General features: G+C 45.1%; 1 long non-coding RNA gene across 1 annotated transcript; it reads left to right on the top strand.

The window, feature by feature from the left end:
- The first annotated feature begins 962 nt into the window (after positions 1-962).
- On the top strand, positions 963-13,106 carry LOC128811953 (uncharacterized). Its single transcript, XR_008438552.1, has 3 exons — positions 963-1,112; positions 11,664-11,766; positions 12,609-13,106. It is a non-coding gene; the product is annotated as an uncharacterized LOC128811953 (long non-coding RNA).
- Positions 13,107-16,181: the final 3,075 nt, after the last annotated feature.

Here is a 16,181-nt window from a genome sequence, read left to right on the forward strand (position 1 = left end):
TCAGGGTCTGAGTTGGCAGAGGAGCTCATCTTTAGGATGCATCCTCAGCCTTCTATCCTTGGATCTGCATGAATGTGTTTACTCCTCGGTTAAACAGATTTCCATCATTTTGAAAAGCCTGTCAAAACCATTTAGCTATAAAAAAAATCACTAATAATTTTGGATATCTTCAGAAGGAGGGTGTATTTGTAGAACTAATTAGCTCCTGTCAACATATAATGTGTGTCTTTACTTTCTCTGGTGTAGAAAACCATTCAACCCCAGCCCTGAGAGATGCAGGGCACTAAAGCCTTGGAGGGGAATGAGATCTTTGTTGAACAGTTCAAGCTTTCCTGGCTGTCCATGCTTGGCATAGAAACTATTTAAAGAATTTGGTGTTCAGATCTGGCCCTCAGCATAGACCAAGCTGCGAAATCGTTAATCAGCAATAGCCTCCTCAGTAAAATTGAAGCTCCTTTTTCTCCTGGCATTTATTCATGGTATCTATTTACAAGCCCTTGTCTCTTACCCTGGGCAGAGCTCTGAGTTGCAGCTAATGACTCAGAGCTGTGATATCACCGTGCTTGGCTGTTCTCCTCCTGCCATCCACGGCTGCAGCCCGTCCTTGGTGCCTTTTCCTGAGATAAACCCTGCCTGGAGCAGCACAAAACTCTGGCTCCCTGCTGCCCCATCGCGCCACCTCGTATGAAACCATCAGCAACATCAGTTTGGATGGCCCCAAAGAGCAGCTCCCCTGTGGGACCCTCCCTCCTGTCAGCAGATTTCCCAGGGAACAAAGGCAGCTGTATGTGTGTTATCTGCAGGCTGGAATTGCCTCTCCCAGGCACAGCCCCTGGCTTGCACAGAGATGTTTCTTGTTTAGGCAAGAGGAGCAGAAAGCACTGTGAGGAGTGTCCTGGTTGATAAGGGATGTGTTGAGCTGAGCAAGCTTGGCGTTTCCAGGCCAGCTCTGACATCGAGAGGGTGAAGGTGGCTCTGCCAAGGTTGGGCTTAACCAGACCTGGATGACCCCAGACTGGGGATGATCCATGGCAGCTCATTAAAGGATGATCCAGGTGTGTGAGGAGGGATTTATCATCAGTGAAAGTTCCACGGTCAAGCATCAGCGGCAGGTGGGAATGGGACATGCCCTGTAACCCTGGCACTCTAAATTTGGGGTGGTGAAAGGGGAAAAGTTTGGGGTGGCTGTAGAGAAGTCTGGTCATGCTGTGTTTTCTGTGTGGAGGAGCTGGTGGGCTCATCTGGTGGGACCTGGTTTTAGAGGGGAGCTCATGGTGGTGGTGAGGAGGGAGTGCCCAGGGAGACCCCAGGTCCTTAGGGACACCCAAAGGGTCACAATTACTTGCTAGGACACCAAACCAGGAACTGCTTGTTTGGACTTATTAGGAACAAACCACCTCAGAAAGAGGCAGAGCGAGCTCCAAAGCTTTGGAGATGGATTTTCCTGTCTCACGTTGCACCTCTGCCTTTTGCAGTGTCCCCCCGTGAGGCAGTGATGTTGAGTGCACAGCAGAGCCTGGCACTCAGCACTTTGACAGAGCACAGACTTCAGGCCTAGCCTGGAGTGATTTTCCTTTTATATTTTGCTATAAAACAGCAGTGAGCTGGGTCAGGTCAGGGATTCTCCTGCTGAGCTGTGACATACCCTGTGCTGATCAGTTAATCTCTGCCTGCTTTGCTTTTTGCTGGGTGTCACAGCCTTGTGAGGGCTTTGGGAGAGTTAACGGCTGTAAACAGCTTTAATGAGTGTTACAATTAAAGACAAATTGCAAGTTCAAGGAATTGCAACCAGCCAGCTTGGGAATGCATTGCAGGTTGGTGGTGCTTGTCCCTCAGATGCTGGAGATCAAAGAGAGATGTGTCTGTCAGTGCCTCTGGCAGGATTCAGGCCCCTGGGAGTGAAGGGGATGTCCCCTCTGTCCTGGGAGGGGACAATGTCATGCCCACAGCACTATGGCAAGAAGGGGTGTTGCTCAAAACTACCCTCTACCTGACACTTCTGCTTATTTTTAGCTTTCTGTGAATTTTCTCTGCTCAGAAGATTGCAGGTCACCATTACTGCTTGCTTCCAAGACAGTGAGAGCAAAAAATATTAATGAACTCCTCACTCCCCAAGTGTTTTCTTCTCTTTTGGGGAGTTAAAGAAGACTCAGACTGCAATTAGCCAGCCCAGTCTTTCTCATGCCCTGACCCTGGGTTCAGACAAGGGCCACAGTGCTGTCTCATTAAAGATCCACAGAGACATTTCTTTTCATAAGAAAGTTTAAGAAAATACTAGTTTATTTAACAAATGTGTTTTTACACTGACCTTCCTGCAATTTGCATTCAGACCATCCAACTATAAAATGCCAAAAAGGTTCTTAATGGCAATAATAAAGAAATCATGAACTAAGAGGAGCCAGGGATATTGGCCATTTCTTCCCCAAGACTGTTAGTTAATCTGTAGTGTGTATATTTGTGTTGGATTGTGGTTGTGTATTTGCTGTGTAAAGGGGCTTTTTCCCTTCTGCTGCTGCTGTTCTTCCCTTTCAGAATGAAATTCTGGTAAGTTCTCCCCTCTGCCCCTCCTCTTCCATCTCCATATTTTAGACTAACTGGAGGCAAGAATCGATGTTGTTATGAAGACTTCTTTAATGGGGTGAAACTTCTCATTTCCACCCTGAATAATTTATAGCCAGCTCATTCCCACTAGTTCTAACTAAGGGTTGTTAGCCTAATTATTTTGTTTTCCTGCTGATATTCCTTATTTACTTAAAAACAGCAGTTGTATCCTCTCTCAAACTGCCTCTTTTTTCCTCAGCTAAGTAAGCCAAAATTCTCTATTCTCAAAAGGTTATGCTCTTTTATTTCAGGTCAAAAAATTATTAAATCCATAAACAAAGACCCAGTTGGGATCCTGATCACCTGTCCCAGTTTATCTTTGCTCAGCAGGTGAAATGCTGCTGTGTGGGGCTGCTGAGCAAACTTCCACTGATTTTAACATGATCACCACCTCCCTTGCCAAATGTGTTTGTTAAAGTCATGCAGAGGAGCTTGATAAATAAACTGATTTTTAAGTGGGGGTTATATATGTATAGCCACAGAAAAGAAGGTTTGACTGTTTAATTGAGCAACTGGTCTGGTGGAAATTGTCCTTGGCAAAGGCAGGGGGTTGGAATAAGATGGTCTTTAAAGTTCATTCCAACCCAAAACATTTGATGGTTCTGTGTTTATCTTCAGAGCAGTTGCAGAGACGAGCCATCTGCATTGCTGGTGTCCAAGACTGGCATTCAAAGGTTAGAGGTCTTTCAGGTGGCATTTCTGCTTGTCACTGATGAAACTAATTTATAGCAAATTGTATGAAATTGGAGTGAATTTTCTAAGGGCTACTTCTCCAGTGCCTTTCACAGAAGGCAATTCCACCTGAAAAAATAAGATTTTTCCTTGACTGCCTCATCAAACCCCTTTAGCAAGCCTTAGCTGTGTCATGAGGTGTCCATGTTGCAAAATTTAGGGTTTTCACACCTTTTCCTGGGGCTTAGAGCAGAGTGTTGCTAGCATGAGGAGCAAGACCGTGCACAGGAACCACATCCATTGCTGGATTCCCCTGTTGTCTCTCCTGGATTATCTGTATTTCATATTTGAAGGCTACAACTGAATCATTTCAGAAAAAGAGAATGCAGCTAAAACTCAGGGAGAGCACGTATTTGGCATCCATCTCTAGCGTGTGAGATCTGTGCCAAATCTGCTGCTCTCTTTTGAGGCACGAGACAACGTCCCCAGTTTTGTAGCAGGCAGCAGCACCCACTGAGCACTTCAGAAATCTGATCTATTTTCTTCTGGAAATCTGATGGAGTGTTTGAACTACACAACAGGGAATGATTTTGAAAAATGGTGCTAGGCAGCCTTGTTTGCCTTCTGAAATCTTTAGGAAAAAACAATTCTAAATTTTTAGAAAAAAACTAACCGCAACCCTAGCAGAAGGATTAATTAATCTGTTTTCTTCAGGAAAAATAGTTATTACGGATCTTTCAAAGCTCCCAAGGAGCTGGCAGAGAAGTCAGTTGTCTGGGACAACTGATCTGGCTGTGACACTGTAAAATCAATTATCCCTCCTGGCCGGGGCAGCGAGCAGGAGTCACCTCTGTGCTGGCATCTGGAGACTCAAAGCTGCTGCTGGGACCTTCCTTTTGCTGAATGTGTTGAGAGATGCAGCATCTGCCATGGTTGGTGCTGATGAAAGTATGTGAGGGAGGTGGTTTTAATCTCCAGTGTTCCCGTTGTTCACTTCCAGGGATGCAGAGTGCCCAAGGGAGGCGAAGCTCGGCGCTGTGGTGGTCCCTGGAGCCTGGCAGCGGGACAGGGTGGGAAACGAAGCGTTTTACATCCACGTGAAACCACTGGGGAAAGTGAACCCGTGCTGGCAAAGGGGGAGAATCTGGAGAAAAGCCTTGCAGGAAAGCTGTGAGCACATCAGGGGGTTGGTGCTGGGGCTTCAGAGGGCTCAGAGACATCCCCGAGCTCTGCAGGGGGAGTGGGATGGTCCCGATGCTGGATCATCCGTGACGGCTGCTGGCAGGGAGGTGCCCGGTGGGACTTTAATAGCTCTCAGCATGCTGCTGTAAAATGTTACTTCTCCTGGGAGGAGAGCCCCGGGCGAGTGGTGGAAATAGGAAGAAAAATAGGGAGGAAAAAGAAAAGGGCTGGGGAGGCAGCAGAGCTGGGCTGGGTGGCTGAGCATCAGAGTGCTCAGCTCACCTCTACCTGCTCTGCTTCAGGGCAGGTGGGATGGATCTGTGGCAGGGGCTGCCTGTCTTGAGTTGCTTTCCCACTGAACAAGACATTTTTCATTTCACATTTCCACAGGAAAATGTCAGTTCCAGAGGGAAAAAAAGAAAAAGTGATTGTTGTTTTTATTGTTATCTGCTGTCAGTTCTTCCTTCAGGCTCTCACTTTTCTCACTGTGAGCTCTCCAGGCAGGGCTTTATTCACCACTTTCAAATGACTGGCATGAAGGTACCATACAGAAATAAATATCCACAGAAATAAATATCCATACTGATAGGAGTTAATATCTTACTTAGATATTTTCCTTTTGGAATGAAATGGAAAAACTGGACAACCAAAATTCAAATTGCTTTTGTATTATTTTGAAACCTCTTTTTAATTGGGCGAATTTGAATTTTTTTGGGGGGAAGCATATTTTTTTGTACCGAAAACCCATAAGCAAGGATTTTTCTCCAGGCATATCTTATCATGTAAATTTTATCAGCTCTCCAGACAAATGAAAAGGTCAGGCAAGTGACAGTGGAGTTGGAAGTGACTCTTTTGTTCAAGAAGATCTTGTCTTTATAGCTTTGAGGATATTTCTGGCTTTGAAGAAGATCTCACACAATTCTTTTTCATAATTCTCATCCTGTGGCTTCTTGCTTGTCAAGAGGTTCTGGACATCAAAGATGTTTTGCCTCTAAACCTCAAGGAAAATCAACATTTCTACAGCCATGAAAAAGGAGATTTCAGCTCTTCTTTTTGGTACTTGTAAAACCATCGCGTTACTCCTCTGAGTTTTCGTTCAAAGCTCTTGAAAATCAATTGTTCCATGAGCAGACAAGCTGGCAGCTTGTGCCCTGCCTGGTTCCATGGGTCCTCTGTCCTGCCCTGCCACCTCTCCTTGCCCAGGTCCCCATGGGTCCCCAGAGCTCCCATCGTGTCCCCAGTGCCATCAGGGACCGCAGGCAGGAGGTGCTCTTGCCTCTCTCCATTTCCCTGTCTGTTCCCTCACTTTCTTGAAACCTGAGCAAATGCAGCACTCTGAGAGCATCACTGCCATGCCAAATGTGGAACAATGCAGGCAAATGGTTCAAAACCTGTAAGAAGAGTGGTGGGAGCGGGGCAGGCCAGGCAGGGGAATACACCAGAGGACCTTTGCCTCTGTCAGTGTGGACAGCCACTGTTCCCCTTTGTTTGCAGAGCACAGCACAGCCATTCCCCCCTCTGAGATCCCCCAGAGCATCCCTGTCCCCAGTCTGCTCTCCAAGGGCTTGGGGTCACCTTTGTAATGGGTTTATTCAATGATTAGCAGGGAGTCAGGGGGGTTATGCTGTTTGTGTTGGCATCTCCTGTTTTGTGGGGGAAGAAAGGTTTCATTGTGCAGGTGATGGACTGAGGTGATAAGTGCTGACTTCAAAAGCTGCTCCCACTCTGGTGGTGTGGAGTTACTCCTGCAGGATGCACTTTCATGGTCTGGCTGTTTAACTAGAGCTGCATGATGGTGCTGGAAGCCTGCCCATCACATCCACTGGGCTCTCTGGATAACGACCCCACTGCTCTCTGACACAGTGACTGTGAGGGGCCTGAACCAAAGCCCTGGGCCTGGTCCTCCTGGGCATTTTGGCATCAAAGCAAAGCTGGGATCTGACCACAAAGGCAGATCATCCCCCAGCTTTGGGCAGAGCAGAGAGATGTGAAGACCTTGGGGGAGCAGGACTCTTCTTCATTTGTTGAAATGCAGCCTTCAGCATGATGAGTGGTCTCTTGGCAGGATATCAAACATCGCTGAGGTCATGGAAGTCAAACTCTTCTGCTACCAAGAAGGCTTTAAAGTTTCAGGACATCCCTCCCACCCCTACTGCCTGTGTCCATCATTGGTGGATCTTGGTGGTCCTGCTACCTCCAAAACCAGCTCTGACAATGTCCCAGCTGTGCCTGTCCTTGAACGGACCTTGGGTGGACCTGCAGGAACCCAAGGACCTTGGATGCTGCTCATTGCATCCAAAACTGTTGAGCATCCCACGGGAGGGTGTTGGGACATGGATGAACCACAGCCACAGCCTGCTTTGCCCAATGCTCCCCACTCCTGTCTTTGTGAGCAGCAGAGCCTGTGGCACCCTCTCCTTCGCCACTCAACAGCTGCAGATTCGCTGCTCACATGGAATCAGAGAATGGTTTGGGTTTGAAGAGACTTCAAAGCTCATCCAGTTCAACCCCCTGCTGTGGTCAGAGACACTTTCCACTATCCCAGGTTGCTCCAAGCCTCATCCAACCCAGCCTTGGACACTTCCAGGGATGGGGCAGCCACAGCTTCTCTGGGCAACCAGTGCCAGTCTCACCACCCTCATTGGGAAGAATCTAATCTAAATCTAGTCTCCTTCAGCTTAAAGCCTTTCTGCTTTGTCATCACTTAGAGTCTGCAAATGGAAATTAAAAAGCCTCTGAAAGAATCTGTAAGTAATTTCTAATGATCCTTCCCAGGACATTTTGTTAAATGAAAGACCCTTGTTCTCTGTCTGCAGTTAACCAAGGTCCTCTGGAACCAGGAGAATATTTTAAGAATAATGTTACTTTGCAGCAGCTCATAGCTAATGAATTCCCAATTTATATTTCACAGTAGGTTTAGAAGAAAAGAAAAATCCATTTTCCTCACAGCTGTAATGTATTTTCCAGTCACTTGTAGAACAGATTGTGCTCAGACCTGCAGTGGTGTAAAAAAAAGCACAAACTAGAGTTTGGCTACTTTGTGTGTGGGGTCCTCATCCAGCCCATGCTCTAATTGCATTAAAAGTGTGCATTTCAGAGGCTGCCAGAGGCTCCATTTTCATATTACTTTGTTGGGTGCTCTCCCTGTTTCTTCTTATTCTGTTTTTGCTAAGTGCCTGCAAAACAAATTACAGCAAATACTCCCTCATCAGGGCAATGCTTCTTAATTCACAGTGCATTTTAGTTTGTACATGTTGATGTAACCATCTAAATTGTGCTGGCAGAGATCTTGAAGGGAGTCATTAGGAAATTTCCTCTGTTTGGTGATCAGCTTTCATTTCTCCTGATTCTTCTTCTGATTCAGGATCAAAGGAGAGAGGCATGGGAGTAAAATCATGGAATCCTAGAGGGGTTTGGGTTGGAAGAGACCTTGAAGATCATTTTGTTCCACCCTCTGCCATAAGCAGGGACACCTTTCACCTTCCCAGGCTGCTCCCAGCCCCATCCAACCCAGCCTTGGACACTCCCAGGGATGGGGCAGCCACAGCTTCCCTGGGCACCCTGTGCCAGGGCCTCACCACCCTCACAGGGAAGAATTTCTTTCATCTCTTTCATGAAATTATGATCTTCTGATATCCCTACTGCGAAAAAAAGCTGGTGTTCAATTATTTCCCAGAACAGAGTCAAGGGGGTTTCTTGGTGGATCTTCCCTGACTTTGGGAAGCATCCCAGCTGGATATGATGGTGTTTGCTGGACACAGCTCCCCCTGCATGACCACGGACCTGTGTGAGGAAGCCTCAGCACAAGACAAGAATTTGTGCTGCCCTCGAGGCTGCCAGGGCTGCTTGTTGTCACTGTCATGTGACACTCTGTTGGTCCTGGGGCTGTGAACAAACAGCAGGGATGCAAAAAACGCCTCAGTGGGTGATGAAGCAACTTCTGGCATCCGTGCTCCCCTTTGGGCAGCAGCTGGCACAGAATGTCAGCAGGTCTGTGCTGGAGAGGTGGCAAACAGAACTGGTGTGACCTGATTGTGGCTTTTTCAAGACATTTAGTCTGCCAGACAGGACAAGAAAATCCCCATGCATTGTTCTGGCTGGGTATGTGAGTCTAGCAGATGGCCAGGATGTAGCTGGAGTCAGAGCAGCCTCTCTGGGTCACAATTCTTTCCTTTCCTTCTCTTTGCTCCCAGGAGTCACCTTCAATCCCAGGTCTTCTGCGTCCTTAAAATTTTAGGAAAAATACTCATTGCCAGTCAGTGAGAGAAACTGCCAATGGAAACAGATATTGGAGAGAATCTTCCAGACCTAGCAAACATTTTACCCAAATCAATGGGTTTCTAAATGGTTTTATTTTGGCTAATCAACCAAGAACTAATCTGGCAACAATTACCCCCAGCTCTTGTTCCTGGAAATCCACTGTTTGCTCCTGGGCTGTGCTAGTGTGCACTTTCACATAAATGTAATAATTTTGGGCAGCTAATTCAAGTGATTTAGAGCATCCCATCAGCCTGTTCTCGGTGAGCATTTTTCTCAGATCTAGACTACAAGTTTCCAGCGTCACTTGGGATCTAGCTTTCCTATATCTCCTCTCTTCCAGGTGATTCCATGTTTTTAGAGGCTTGGCATGAGGTAGTTGTGGTTCTGCCTGTGTCAGCCAGGGCTGTCACAGCCAACAGACCCACATCCCATGACTTGCATCCCAGCCCTGCTTCTCTCTTGCCTGTTTGGTTGCTATTTTGCACCTGCAGTGAATCACAGTGTGGTTGCATTGATAGTAGGGTCTTTGAGCATTTTAGCTTCAATTTTTGGTCTTCAGGATGCTGTAAATAGTACCTAAATTGTGACATTAATGCACTGCCTTAGAAGTAAAACCAAAGAAGGAACCTGAAAGTGGATGTGGATGTGGATGAGCATGCCAACATGTTGATTCTTGAAGTTCATTGAGAAAAATACCCAGGGAAATGTAAAATTTGTAAAATTGGTTATGGATAATGAATGCAGCTGAATTGTGCACCAGCTGGAATGTTGTGCACCAGCTGGGCAAGCAGCTCTTTTCCATAATCCTGAACTCACCTTAGAACTTTTAATTACTCAACTCGAATTTCCAGGCTGTGTGACAGAACCCAAAATAATCCTGACTCACACAATCCAGCCTGGACCTTCAGCCCCTGGCTGCTGCTGCCCACCCAGGCTGGAGCTGAGCCATGTCCTGGGTCATGTCCTGCCTGCAGTGGGGGGTCCTGGGCAGAACATGGCTACAGCTATTTGGGGCAAAATAGGATCTTCTGCCTCAATCTTTCCCCTGTGCAGCTGAGATGGAGTTTGCTGCTGTATTTCCATTTTGGAAGCGAGCTCTCCTGTTATCACCCCCTGACATGAGCAATGGATCTGATACCCTGTCACACCCAGGGGAAGCTTTATGAAAAATCAGTGCAGCATTGCTGAACCTCTGCTTCCAAGTCCAGATAAACACTCGTGCAGCGAATTTCAAATTAAAAGAATAAACCACAGAGCTGTTATATAAAAAGTTTATAACAATTTTTCCTAAAGTAAAAAAATATATACAATAATAAAACTATATAACACAAAATAATAAATAAACAACAAATCAAAAATAGTTTATTTAAAATTAAAAAAAATTAATTGGTCCATGTGTCACAAATGGGATGGATCCCTGACTAGTTGCAGACTTAGGATTTATTATCTGTCTGTATCATACAAGCAAAAAGCAAGAGACACATGAAAATAACATCCATGCAAACACAGATCAGAGACAAGATGGCAGCTCATGTAAAGCCTTTTTCTATATATTCTTTGAACTAATAGCATAAAAGAAAAGGTGTAAAAGGTGTAAAGTCATTATACTCTAACTGATAAGAAAAGGACCTACGTGGGTTTAACATTAACAAAAGGACTTTTATGAACTTCAAACAATACATAATAATTCATTATCGGAAACCTTTTCTATTTTTGTAAAGCATATATGTAGGACTTTTTACATCTTGAGCTATCAATAAGTTCTTGTTCTTTCTTGTTCCTTATGATAAATATAAATGTATTCACTTGGTTCTTAACTTCTTAGCTTTCTCATGAGAAGGTTTAGAAACTTCTCAGCCTTTCTCAGCTTTATGTCTACTTTCTGTGGCCTTTCTGCACTTTCTAAAGTCTTTTACCTTTTTATATTCCTACAAGCTGTCCCAGGTATTGGGTAAATAATGAGTGAACAGTCCTTGCTGCCTCATGTGGATTGCCCACTGCAGCTCTCCAAGTGCAGTGTTTGGGTATTGTCCCCTCCAGCACTTCAGCAAGAGCTCTCAGGGTGTTTGTGACCAGTTCACCACCACCTTGCTCCATTTGCAGCCCAGACCAAGGTTGATATGATGTTGCAGCAGCCCTTGGGTTTCAGCAAGGCATTTCCCTGCAAACAAGACTGTCAAAAATGGGCAAACTGGGAAGGACTTTGATTGCACCCTGTGTTCACTCTGTCAGTCCAATCCTGGCCTAATGTCAGCACTGATTCTGACTCATATCTTCCCCCATACCTTTGAGTCATAGTGCTGGAGGTAGCCGCTCTGAAAGACTCATTTTTTTGAGCTCATATCTCTACTGTGGATTTGTAAAACTATCTTGAAAGGTCTGACACACGAGTGCCATTTGTTTTAAAGGGAACTGGGCATCCCAGCTGCTGCTGGGGCTCAGCAAAGCTCAGGACAGCACACATAAACACTCTTACAATCATAACACCTCTTACTTGGCTGTGTGCAATACAAAACACCCAGAGGAATCAGGCAAGCAACAGCAGCAGCTTCTTGACCTGCAAGCAAAAACCTCCCTGAGGTTTTGTGTACAGCAGCACAATGCCCTTTCTGTACTGGGTCCAGCAATCCCACCCTGGCAAAGAGCATCAGAGCTAGCAGGGGGACACCCCTGCCACTGGCACTGACTGACAAGATCCCCAAAAGATACTGGAACAAAAGCCCAGGGTTTTGTTTGCCTGGTTTCTGATTTCATGGGCTTTGATATTTTTTGTTTGTTTTTGGTTTTGTTTGGTTTTGGGGTTTTTTTTTGTTTGTTTTGTTTGGGTTTTGTTTTGGTTTTTTTTTTTTTTGGTTACTGGGCTGATGTTATAAACAGGGTCCCTGCTAAAGGTGAGCAGGAATGTTGCAGCTTTATGTCACAATCTCTGCACTTTGTTCTCCCAACAGATAATTCTGCACCTGCAAAAACATTGGTTGCTTCGTGCCTGTTTATTGTGTGTGGGGTGAGAGGAAAAGGAGCCCTCCTGAGCTTTCCAGGGTGGATTTGAAGGTCAGAAGTCACTGAGAATAAGCAGATTTCCTCTCCCTGCTAACCTTCAAGGGCCATCCAGCTCATCTCAGTCCCTGGTGCTCAGGATTGACACCAAATACTCACTGAGATTCTCACCAAACACTTCTATGGCTGCAGTGTGTAATTACAGAGATATCCAGTGGAGTTTGGAACTTGAGTACTCAGTGCAAGCTCAGATGGGGGCAGCACTGTCAGCACCTGCTGCTGTGATCCCTGTCCCCTGAGAGGCACTTTCCCTGGGAATTATACATATTTATAGAGAGAGAGAGAGAGTTCATCCTGCTTTGGGCTTCGGGCTCCTCACCCCAGTGCAGCTGCTCCTTGCTGCCCTCCCACAGGCTCTGCAAGTTACTCCTGGCAGCCCCACACTGTGCCCCGTTGCAGCTGGGGGCCACGGGGGGGTCTTTACCCACCCCCCGGGGGTCTCAGCATGGCAGGCTGGGCCAGGAGGAGGAACCCTGGAACAGCTGCTGGGGCAGAGGCACAGAGGCTTTATGGCTTCCAGCCTCTGGTGTCAGCAAAACCACCCCATCTCAGGACCCTTATCTGCCAGCAGTGTAAATAATTTCTAAATGAGCTGGAAGGAGGAAGACTGATGAATGCAGTTTTGTTGGAAAATGTTATCAGGTTGGGAACAGGGATGGCTGAACACTCCCTTATCTGTCCTGGACAAAAAGTGGGGGATAACTGCGGTCTCCCCAGCCCAGCTCAGTGGCAGCATGGGTCCCAGAAGCATTTTATTCTTTTGTATCAAACTAAAGAGTTTTAGCTACTTGCTTTCAATTCTGCTGTTTGTGCACTTTGCTGTGTTTATTTTTCAGTGCCTTCTGTGCTTTCTCTGTTCCCCGTGCCAGCGATTAAGAAGATGCTGATGCTGTTCTGGGCTTTGGCACCTGGAGGCCAAGCTCAGAGCATCCTGTTGGTGTGCAGGGAACATCAGTGTGGTGATTGAGCCCCAGTGCCCACTGAAAAAAATTCCTGTTGTCCCATGTTCCCATTTAAAATCTCTGCTAAACCCCCAACCTGACAGCAAAAACCATATAATAAATGTGAGGCTTAAATAATGTTTTAATGCTTGCTGGGATGGGGTGTTTGAACTGCCTTGATATGTTAAGTTATATAGTTTTTTAAAAAGAAATTTGTTAATAACCTATTAAAGGTTATTAAAAAACCCTATTTCTCTCTTAATTTCTCACTTAAATCCAGAATGGATGGACAGCAATGGAAAATCTTCCCTGGCTGTTGGCTCCTTAGTGCTTTGTGAGTTTATTTATGCCCAGACCAAAGGGATTCAGGTACAAAAGGCTGCTCAGGGCAGTTTCCAGGCTCTGAGTGGTCACAGAAACCCTCCTTGGAATCAATCTCCTCCATGAGGACTTCCTGGGATCCAGCTGCATCAAATTTGGGGCATGTTACAGCCACTGTCCCAGTTATCCCAGGCCACTCCTCCCAGCCAGCATGAGTTAGGGCTCAAGTAGCAGCCACAGTGCCAAGGCAAGACTAAAAGGGGCTTCATGCCAGCACCCTGCCAAAAATGCACATCCCACAGGAATTTAGTTATTCCTGTGTCTGCAGGACAGCAATCGGAGGCAGCAGGATGGGCTGGGTGGATTTAGTTGCTGCAATAGGATGGTGCTGACATGAATCCCTGCCAAGCCCCACCAGGACACCTGAGGCAGCCCCAGAGCTCACCAGTACATAATGGATAAATAAAATAGATACCTATGTAGAGTATATGTAAATATTATATTATGCAAAATGAGGAGGTAACTTGATGCCTTCTGATCTGCCCAATAATGCTTTGTTTTTGCCTGTAAGAAGAAACAAGAATTGTTCCTTATTTTTGTCTACATTTGGTGTAATCAGATCCCTCCACCACTGAACCTTATTTCCTGCTGCTGGGTACATACAAGCTATTACTGAGTATTTATTTTTCCATGGGCCTCTCTGTTTCTAATTACTTTGTGCTGATATTATGTGACAGTGTTGAGTCTGCACCTCCTTTAATACCTGCCACATGCTGAGTGTATTGTAAACAACACATTTTCAGCTATTTCCTGCTATTATTTACCTCTTTATTTCTCATCTTACTATTTCTGGATACTTAATGAAGCTGTTTTCTGATGGGGTTATTGGTCAGGAGGGCAAAGCAGACAGAAAGCACACAGATACAGTAGAAGTAACTTTATTAGTGATGCTTAAAATTAGTGAAATCTTGTGGGGTTTGTTGCTCTTTTTTTAATGGAATACAGTGAGAGTTTTGCTGCAGCAAAAGTGATAAAAGACTGGCGGTGCAGAAAAATAATATCTCTGTATGCTCACACATAAATAGCCTATGTGGTGCTGCTACTGCTGCTCTGGCAACAGCCACTTGTGCTTAAAATCTGTTTCTTCTTATTTGACAGACATCAGAATTTCACATGTGTGGGATGTCTCTCATAAACTGATTTTATTTGGAAGACAGCAGCGAAACCATTTTTTGAGAAATGAAGGGGGAAATTATTGAAAAGGGAAGAACATATCTGACATTTTATTTATATATTTATAATATATATTTAGGTAAGTATCTCTGGTGTATTAAAGCCTTGTAAGTGTCATGGTGCCATTGCCCTCCTGAGCCCTGAGCTGGCCCTGGCCCATCTGCTGTGCTACCAGTGCAATTGATGCTTTGTAATTGTTGGAACCCTGGTTACTGAGAATTTCAGACTTTCTGTGCTGACAGGCACTGACCCCCAGAAGAACACTGCATTGACCTGAGGCTGTGGAGAAGGCTTCCAAAATGGAATGACAGAACTGGGATTATGGGTGTGTAGCTTGAATAGAAGTGTGTGATACCACATGGTGGAAAACTTAGAGTTTAAGGTATTAGAATGGAGTTACATATATATATCTAACCTTCTGTGTGCCATGTCTGCCTCACTGGTAGAGGCAGACATATTGATTTATATATATATATAAATATATATATATAAATATAAATAAATATATATATAAAAATATATATATATAAATATGTGTATATCAATCAATATCAATATATATTATATATATATATTTTTTATATATAATATATATTAAATCAATATGTATATCTATATCTATATCTAATCAATATGTCTGCCTCTACCAGTGAGGCAGACATGGCACACAGAAGGTTTTAGGGCAGAGGCTGGTCCTTCTTCACCTTCTTCTCCATGGGTTTGGGTGGTTTCCTGTAACTGGATGAAAAAGTCTGCATTGCAGGCCACAGGTGGCTGGTTATTGGGTTAAAAGTAAAAATAATTTAGATGTCATTTCTTAATTGGACAGTTTATCCTTGTAGAGAGAGAGACACGGCTCCATTTTTAGTTTGTTAAAGTGCTGTAGAACTCCAGTTTGTGAGACTGTAATATAGATAAGAACTAATAAACATCTCAGTCCCAACAAGAAATACCATCTCGCACATTTAATCTCAGCCCTGGCAAAAAGAAGTTAAGACTTGACTTGCAATGATTATTCCTTTTCCCAAATTAAACCTCTGGCTTGATGGACTAGGGCTCTCAGCTGGGTGGAGGCAAAGTGATGCTCCTGGAGCACTCACTCCTGCTGGATTTTGTGCTTACCCCTTCTGGAAATCCTAAAACAACCTGAGCATCATCTGGGACTGGGGCGTTTCTGTGGCCACCAAACGTGGCAGCAGGCACCTGTGCAGCTGCTGCCACCTGTGCAGCCTCCATGCTGTGGGTGCATTATTTTTCCCAGCAGCTTCATCCCGTGGCTGACACAGGAGCACATCCCTGCTGCTCTGAGGAGAGCCCAGCCCTCCAACGAGCAGGGCTTTTCTGGGCTCTTGTCCAGCACTAAACATGGAAAATTCCTACAGTCAGTCCTGTGCGTGATCAAGCTGTTTGGGGTCTTTTAACTTTCAAAACAAACGTGAACAAAACTGGTGACTTCACAGCAGATTCTGGTGGAAAGAAACAATTGGCAAAGCAGGCACTTGGCTGAGTTATTGCCCGCCTAAAATCACAGAAACACTGACCTCTGGCTTTTAAAAAACCTTGCTTCAACTGGAATCCGGGTAATTTGCATAAATTTACATTTGAACAATATCAGACTTTGTTTGCTGCCTGCCACCCGCATCACACCTGGCCACTTCAGCTGCAAAAGCATATTATGGAAGAATCACTATTTTTCTGAGGTGCTGCTTGGAGTCTCATTTGTAGACTCCAGCTATTTTCCCCCTTAAACATTTAACAATAATATTGTAAAAGCTCCATTCGCATTTAAAACCCCCTTTTGTGATTTCTATGCCTAACACATACATGCACCATGACCTGATAAAAGTCCTACCTGCAGAAGAACTGTAAAAGTATCCACACTTGGGAAGGGAAGCTCTGGGTGTGCCCAGTGGA

Source organism: Vidua macroura, chromosome 10 (assembly GCF_024509145.1).
Source record: "Vidua macroura isolate BioBank_ID:100142 chromosome 10, ASM2450914v1, whole genome shotgun sequence".
NCBI classification, from domain to species: Eukaryota; Metazoa; Chordata; class Aves; order Passeriformes; family Viduidae; genus Vidua; species Vidua macroura.